Source organism: Nycticebus coucang, chromosome X, assembly GCF_027406575.1.
Source record: "Nycticebus coucang isolate mNycCou1 chromosome X, mNycCou1.pri, whole genome shotgun sequence".
Lineage (NCBI taxonomy): Eukaryota > Metazoa > Chordata > Mammalia > Primates > Lorisidae > Nycticebus > Nycticebus coucang.
The window spans coordinates 30,449,231-30,458,797 of record NC_069804.1 but is presented as its reverse complement, the minus strand read 5'-3'; positions in this window follow the sequence as shown (position 1 = coordinate 30,458,797).

Below are 9,567 nucleotides of genomic sequence, written 5' to 3'. Positions count from 1 at the left end.
ACGAAAACAAAGACAGTAAAGTGAACTATTTACAATGTTGAGAAAACTTCCAATATTCTGTACCTTGAAAAATTATCATTAAAAAGTGAAGGTGAAATACTTTTTAAGACAAAAAAGCTTTTTGTCTGGCTGTGTGCAGTGGCTCACACCTGTAATCCTAGCACCCTGGGAAGCAGAGGAGGGTGGATTGCTTGAGTTTATGAGTTTGAGACCAGCCTGAGCAAAAGTGAGACCCCCATCTCTAATAGAAACAGAGAAAAACTGAGGCAAGAGGATCGCTTGAGCCCGAGTTTGAGGTTGCTGTGAGCTATGACGCCACAGCACTCTACCCAGGGTGACAGCTTGAGACACTGTCTCAAAAAAAGAAAGCTTTTTGTCAGTGGTGAGAGGTGTGGGTCCAGTATCAGTCTTCTGCATGTGGATAATCAGCTCTCCTAGCACCATTTGTTAAATAAGTATTCTTTTCCCCAGTGCATGTTTCTGTTAGGCTTATGAAACATCAAATGATGATATGTGGCTGGGTTCATCTTTAGATTCTCTGTTCTGTTCCATAGGTTTATGTCTCTATTTTTGTGCCAGTACAATGCTATTTTGATCACTATAGACTTGTAGTATAACCTGAAATCTGGCAACATAATGCCTCCAGATTTGTTTTTCTTTCTAAGAACTGTATTTACTATTCAGAGTTTTTTCTGGTTCCATATGAATGAAAGTACTATTTTCTTAAGTTCTTTAAAGTATGACATTGGTGTTTTGATGAGGATTGCATTAAATCTACAGATTGCTTTGGGTAGTATGGACATTTAACTGGACCACACCTCTCACCACTGACAAAAGTTAATTCTCACTGGATAAAAGATTTAAATTTAAGACATGAAACAATAAAAATTCTAGAAGAGAATGTGGGGAAAACTCATGACAAAATTGTCCTAGGAAAAAAACTTTATGAGGAAGACCCCCCCCCGAACCCAGCAATTGCAACAACACCAAAAATAAATAACTGGGATTTGATCAAGCTAAAAAGTTTTTGCACAGCTAAGGGTACCACAAACAAAGCAAACAGACAGCTGTAGGAATGGGAGAAGATTTTTGTGTGGTATGAATCTGACAAAGAAAGCCCTGACAATTAGAATCTACAAAGAACTCAAACAACAAGAAAAGAGCAAACAACCCCCTCTATAAGTGGACAAGAGACTTGAACAGAAACTTCTCAAAAGATGACAGAATGGCCAACAAACACATGTAAAAATGCTCATCATCTTTAATCATCAGAGAAATACAAATCAAAACCACACTGAGATATCACTTAACTGCAGTAATTAGCCCACATCACTAAGTCCCCAAACTGCAGATGCTGGTGTGGATGTGGAGAGAAGAGAACACTCCTACACTGCTAGTGGGATTGCAAATGAATACAACCTTTTTGGAAAGAAGTATGGAGAATCCTCAAAGAACTAAAAGTTGACTTTCCATTTGATCCTGCAATCCCATTACTAGGTATCTCCCACAAGAAAAAAATCATTTTACCACAAAAACATTTGCATAAGAATATTGATTGCAGCTCTGTTTATAATTGCCAAGTTGTGAAAACAACCCAAATGCCCATCAACCCATGAATGGATCAACAAACTGTGGTATATGTATATCATGGAATACCATTCAGCCATTAAAAAGATGGAGATTTTATATCTTTTACATTTGCCTGGATGGAGCTGGAACACATTCTTCTTAGTAAAGTATCTTGAGAATGGAAAAATAAAAATCCAATATACTCGATACTAATATGAAACCAATATATAGACAATTACATGCTCATATGAACAATAAAACACAAATATAGTCTAATACAGGGGCAGAGGAAGGAGGCACGGGGACAGAGGGTGGAGGATGATTAGCAGGAGGGAGGGCATGTGGTGGGATCTCACCTAATGTGCACATTGTGAGGGTATATGGCACACCTCCTGGGAGAGGGACTCTTCTATAACTGGAACTTCACCCTGGAATTGAGAACAATGTAATCTAAAAATTTGCACCCTCATATTAATTTGAAATAAAAAATAAAAAAACAAACAAAAAAATTGAGGGAATATGTCACCAGTAGTCCTACCTTATAATAAATGTTAAAAGAAACTCTCCGTAGAGAAGGAAAATAATATTAATCATAACCTCAGATCCACATGAAAAAGTAAGAAGTCTAGAAAAGGAATAAATGAAAGTAAAATGAAATTTTTATTTTTCTTATTTTTAATCTAACAAATAGCATTTTTTTCAAAATAATAATAGCAATAATGTATTTGGTGGTCATACCTTGTAGATATGTTAAATTAACAACAGTAATGGGATAAGTGATAGGATGGAGAAATTGGAAATACGCTGTCATAAGGTACCTATACTATAGGTATAGTATGGTATACCATGAAATGGCATAGAGTTATTTGAGATTATATTAGATTAGTTGTAGATGTATATTGCAAACTCTAGGTTAAAAATAAGTATAATTGACACACCATAAGAAGAGAGAAATGAAATCATATAAAAATCCTCATTTAAAACTTGAGAACACAGAAATAATGTAGAACATAAAGTTAAAGAAAAAATGACAAGAATGAAAAATAAGGCGCCGCAACACACGATCGGTGCCTGCCCCGACCTCTGTAAGAGCTGCTCCACGACAAGTGATTGGCGCCCGCCTGGACCTCCACAAGAGCTGTGCTGGGACCCATGATTGGTGCCCAGTGGACTTCTGGAAGAGCTGCACCATGACCTGCGACCAGCGATCAGTGCCTGACCAGACCCTGGTAAGAGCTACGTCGTGACCCACAACCCGTGCCTGCTGGGCCTGCCCATGCCCTGACCAGGAACTCCAGGAGCCGCGCAACCCCGAGTCCTCCCTCTTGTACTCTCTCTGCCTCCACACCAGCCTTCTCATCTGCCTAGGGACTCTGGCAGCCGCGTGCCCTCCAGAGCCCTCCCTACCTCTGCGTGGAGCCCTTCTTCTGGCCAGAGACTGCTGAGGCCTTGGACCCTCTGTGCCAAAGTCACTGGACACAAGGCACTCCCAGAACTGTGTGCACCACCCCCTGCTCTTTTGCTGGATCTGGGTGTGTCACACCCCAGAGCTGCTCCCACAACCAGAACTCCCTGGCTGGGGCAGCCGCAGAGGAGCTACACAGGTTCACTCCCTAGGAAGATCCAGGAACAATAGAGTGATCCCACTGGGGTCTAATCTTGGAGAGACACCTCCCCAACTCTGAGGATGGCCAGAGGCAACGGTGAAAAACAATCATGAGGCAAAATCAATGGAAATACTCTGGCAATATGAATAATCAGAGTAGATCAACTCCCCCAAGGAACAATGGGGCAGATGCAGCACAAAATCCCATGTACAAACAAATAGCTGAGATGTCAGAAATCGAATTCAGAATCTGGATAGCAAATAAGATCGAATTAGAATTCCAAGCAGTAACACAAAAGATGTCGCAAGAATTCAACGAAATCAAAGACAAAATGACCAAAGATTTTCACACATTGAGACAAGAAGTTTCAGCCCTCAAAGATCTGAGAAACACAGTAGAATCCCTCAGTAACAGAATGGAGCAAGCAGAAGAAAGAATTTCTGACATTGAAGACAAAGCTTTCAAATGCTCCCAAACTCTCAAAGAGGAAGAGAAATGGAGGGCAAAAACAAATCACTCTCTCAGAGAGCTCTGGGAGAAGCTGAAGAAAACCAATATTCATCTTATAGGGAACCCGGAAAGCCACGAAGTGGCGACACAAGGCACAGAGTCTCTTCTCCACAAGATGATGAAAGAGAACATTCCGGACATGCCAAGAAATTCTGAATTTCAGATAGCTGACAGTTTCAGAACTCCAGCATGACTCAACCCGAATAAGACATGCCCCAGAGACATCATAATCAATTTCACTAAAGTTAATATGAAGGAGAAAATTCTGAAAGCAGCCAGACAAAAGAAGCCAACACCTACAAGGGCAAGAATATTAGAATAACTGCAGATCTCTCTGCTGAAACATTTCAAGCTAGAAGAGGATGGTCATCAACTTTTAATCTCCTAAAACAAAATAACTTTCAACCCAAGATCCTGTACCCAGCTAAACTAAGTTCATTTATGATGGAGAAAATAAATACTTCAATGACATTCACATGTTGAAGAAATTTGCCATAACAAAACCAGCTCTCCAGGATATTCTCAGAGCTATTCTCCATTAAGACCAGCATAATCCTCCACCACAAAAGTAAACCCACCCAGAAAATGTTGATCAAATTCCAACTTCCACAGTCGCAAAAGGATTAAAAACGTCCACCGGACTCTCGAAAGGCTTATCAGTATTCTCAATTAACGTGAATGGTTTAAATTGTCCTCTAAAGAGGCACAGGTTGGCTGACTGGATACAAAAACTCAAGTCAGATATCTGCTACATACAAGAATCTCACCTTACATTAAAAGACAAATATAGACTCAAGGTGAAGGGACGGTCATCTATACTCCAGGCAAATGGAAAGTAGACAAAACCAAGCATTGCAATCCTATTTGCAGATGCAATAGGTTTTAAATCAACCCAAATAAGGAAGGATAGGAATGGACACTTCATATTTGTTAAAGGTAATACTCAATATTTTGAGATTTCAATTATTAATATTTATGCATCCAACCAGAATGCACCTCAATTTATAAGAGAAACTCTAACAGATATTGAGCAACTTGATTTCCTCCAGTTCATAGTACTTGGAGATTTTAACACCCCTTTAGCAGTCCTGGATAGATCCTCCAAAAAAAAGCTAAACAAAGAAATTTTAGATTTAAATGTAATCATTCAACATCTGTACTTAACAGACATCTACAGAACAATTCATCACAACAAAACTGAATACACATTCTTCTCATCAGCCCATGGAACATACTCCAAAATTGACCACATCCTAGGCCACAAATCTAACCTCAGCAAATTTAAACAATAGCAATTATTCCTTGCATCTTCTCAGACCATCATGGAATAAAAGTTGAATGCAATAACAACAGGAATCTGCATACCTATACAAAAACATGGAAGCTAAATAACCTTATGCTGAAGGATATATGGGGTATAGATGAGATCAAGAAGGAAATTATCAAATTTTTGGAACCAAACACAATGAAGACACAAACTATCAGAACCTCTGGGATATTGCAAGGGCAGTCCTAAGAGGGAAATTTATAGCACTGCAAGCTTTCCTCAAGAAAATGGAAAGAGAGGAAGTTAATAACTTAATGGGACATCTCAAGCAACTGGAGAAGGAAGAACATTACAACCCCAAACCCAGCAGAAGAAAAGAAATAACCAAAATCAGAACAGAATTAAATGAAATTGAAAACAAAAGAATTATCCAACAGATCAATAAATCCAAAAGTTGGTTTGTTGAAAAGATCAATAAAATAGATAAACCTTTGGCCAACCTAACCAGGAAAAAAAGAGTAAAATCTCTAATTTCATCCATCAGAAATGGTAATGATGAAATAACAACAGACCCCTCAGAAGTTCAAAAAAATCCTTAATGAATACTACAAGAAATAGTACAAGAAATTCTACTCTCAGAAATATGGAAATCTGAAAGAAATCGACCAACACTTGGAAGTACGCTAAGTACCAACACTTAGCCAGAACGAAGTGGAAATATTGAACAGGCCTATATCAAGTTCCGAAATAGCATCAATTATACAAAATCTCCCTAAAAAGAAAAGCCCAGGACCAGATGGCTTTACGTCAGAATTCTACCACCCTTTAAAGAAGAACTAGTACCTATATTACTAAACCTCTTCCAAAATATAGAAAAGGAAGGAATACTACCCAACACATTCTATGAAGCAAACATCACCTTGATCCCTAAACCAGGGAAAGACACAATAAGAAAAGAAAATTATAGACCAATATCACTAATGAATATTGATGCAAAAATACTCAATAAGATCCTAACAAACAGAATCTAACAACACATAAAAAAAATTAAGCACCATGACCAAGTAGGATTTATCCCAGGGTCTGAAGGCTGGTTCAATATACGTAAATCTAGAAATGTAATTCAGCACATAAACAAACTAAGAAATAAAGACCGTATGATTTTCTCAATTGATGCAGAAAAAGCTTTTGACAATATCCAGCATCCCTTCATGATCAGAACACTTAAGAAAATTGGTATAGAAGGGACATTTCTTTATTTTATTTTTATTTATTTATTTATTTATTTTTTGAGACGCAAATCTTTTTTTTAATCATTGTTGGTGATTCATTGAAGGTACAATATGCCAGGTTACACTGATTGCAATTGTTAGGTAAAGTCCCTCTTGCAATCATGTCTTGTCCCCATAAAGTGTGACACACACCAAGGCCGCACCCCCCTCCCTCCATCCCTCTTTCTGCTTTTCCTCCCCCCCATAACCTTAATTGTCATTAATTGTCCTCGTATCAAAATTGAGTGCATAGGATTCATGCTTCTCCATTCTCGTGATGCTTTACTAAGAATAATGTCTTCCACTTCCATCCAGGTAAATACAAAGGATGTAAAGTCTCCATTTTTTGTAATGGCTGAATAGTATTCCATGGTATACATATACCACAGCTTGTTAATCCATTCCTGGGTTGGTGGGCATTTAGGCTGTTTCCAAATTTTGGCGATTGTAAATTGAGCTGCAATAAACAGTCTAGTACAAGTGTCCTTATGATAAAAGGATTTTTTTCCTTCTGGGTAGATGCCCAGTAATGGGATTGCAGGATCAAATGGGAGGTCTAGCTTGAGTGCTTTGAGGTTTCTCCATACTTCCTTCCAGAAAGGTTGTATTAGTTTGCAGTCCCACCAGCAGTGCAAAAGTGTTCCCTTCTCTCCACATCCACGCCGGCATCTGCAGTTTTGAGATTTTGTGATGTGGGCTATTCTCACTGGGGTTAGATGAAATCTCAGGGTTGTTTTGATTTGCATTTCTCTAATATATAGAGATGATGAACATTTTTTCATGTGTTTCTTAGCCATTTGTCTGTCGTCTTTAGAGAAAGTTCTATTCATGTCTCTTGCCCATCGATATATGGGATTGTTGGCTTTTTTCATGTGGATTAATTTGAGTTCTCTATAGATCCTAGTTATCAAGCTTTTGTCTGATTGGAAATATGCAAATATCCTTTCCCATTGTGTAGGTTGTCTCTTTGCTTTGGTTATTGTGTCCTTAGCTGTACAGAAGCTTTTCAGTTTAATGAAGTCCCATTTGTTTATTTTTGTTGTTGTTGTTGTTGCAATTGCCATGGCAGTCTTCTTCATGAAGTCTTTCCCCAGGCCAATATCTTCCAGTGTTTTTCCTATGCTTTCTTGGAGGATTTTTATTGTTTCATGCCTTAAATTTAAGTCCTTTATCCATCTTGAGTCAATTTTTGTGAGTGGGGAAAGGTGTGGGTCCAGTTTCAGTCTTTTACATGTAGACATCCAGTTCTCCCAACACAATTTATTGAATAGGGAGTCTTTCCCCCAAGGTATGTTCTTGTTTGGTTTATCGAAGATTAGGTGCTTGTAAGATGTTGGCTTCATTTCTTGGTTTTCAATTTGATTCCAAGTGTCTATGTCTCTGTTTTTGTGCCAGTACCATGCTGTCTTGACCACTATGGCTTTGTAGTACAGACTAAAATCTGGTATGCTGATGCCCCCAGCTTTATTTTTATTACTAAGAACTGCCTTAGCTATACGGGTTTTTTTCCAGTTCCATACAAAACACAGAATCATTTTCTCCAAATCTTGAAAGTACGATGTTGGTATTTTGATAGGAATGGCATTGAGTAGGTAGATTGCTTTGGGAAGTATAGATATTTTAACAACGTTGATTCTTCCCATCCATGAGCCTGGTATGTTCTTCCATTTGTTAATATCCTCTGCTATTTCCTATCTGAGGATTTCATAGTTTTCTTCATAGAGATCCTTCACCTCCTTTGTTAGGTATAGTCCTAGGTATTTCATTTTCTTTGAAACTCTGATGAAGGGAGTTGTGTCCTTAATTAGCTTCTCATCTTGACTGTTATTGGTGTACACAAAGGCTACTGACTTGTGGACATTGATTTTATATCCTGAAACATTACTGTATTTTTTGATGACTTCTAGGAGTCTTGTGGTTGAGTCTTTGGGGTTCTCTAAGTATAAGATCATGTCGTCAGCAAAGAGGGAGAGTTTGACCGCCTCTGCTCCCATTTGGATTCCCTTTATTTCCTTGTCTTGCCGAATTGTATTGGCTAGAACTTCCAGCACTATATTGAATAGTAAAGGTGACAGAGGACAACCTTGTCTGGTTCCAGTTCTAAGAGGAAAAGCTTTCAGTTTTACTCCATTCAGTAAAATATTGGCTGTGGGTTTGTCATAGATAGCTTCAATCAGTTTTAGAAATGTGCCACCTATGCCTATACTCTTCAGTGTTCTAATTAGAAAAGGATGCTGGATTTTATCAAATGCTTTTTCTGCATCTATTGAGAGGATCATGTGATCTTTATTTTTGCCTCTGTTAATATGGTGGATAACGTTTATAGACTTGTGTATGTTAAACCAGCCTTGCATCCCTGGGATGAAGCCTACTTGATCATGATGAATGACTTTTTTGATGATAAGCTGTAATCTATTGGCTAGGATTTTGTTGAGAATTTTTGCATCTATGTTCATGAGTGAGATTGGTCTGAAATTCTCCTTTTTGTTTGGGTCCTTTCTTGGTTTTGGTATCAGGTTGATGTTGCCTTCATAGAATGTGTTGGGGGAAGATTCCTTCCTCCTCAAATTTTTGGAATAATTTCTGCAGTACAGGAATAAGCTCTTCCTTGAAAGTTTGATAGAATTCTGGAGTGAAGCCATCTGGACCAGGGCATTTTTTGGTTGGAAGATTTTTTATTGTTTCTTTGATCTCAGTGCTTGAAATTGGTCTGTTCAGGAGCTCTATTTCTTCCTGGCTAAGTCTAGGGAGAGGGTGTGATTCCAAATATTGATCCATTTCCTTCACATTGTCAAATTTCTGGGCATAGAGTTTCTGGTAGTATTCAGAGATGATCCCTTGTATCTCTGTGGGGTCAGTTGTTATTTCCCCTTTATCATTTCTGATTGAGGTTACTAGAGATTTTACTTTTCTATTCCTCCTTAGTCTGGCCAATGGTTTATCTATTTTAATAATTTTTTCAAAAAACCAACTCCTTGTTTCATTAATATTCTGAATGATTCTTTTGTTTTCAATTTCATTGATCTCTGATTTGATTTTGGATATTTCTTTTCTTCTACCAAGTTTAGGCTTAGATTGTTCTTCTTTTTCCAATTCCATAAGGTGGCTTGTGAGATTGTTGATGTGCTCTCTTTCTGTTTTTCGAATGTAGGCATCTAAAGTGATGAATTTTCCTCTCAAAACTGCTTTTGCAGTATCCCACAGGTTTTGGTAGCTTGTGTCTTCATTGTTGTTATGCTCAAGGAAGTTAATGATTTCCTGTTTTATTTCTTCCTTCACCCATCTGTTATTCAACAGAAGATTGTTTAATTTCCATGCCTTTGTGTGGGGTCGAGCGTTTTTG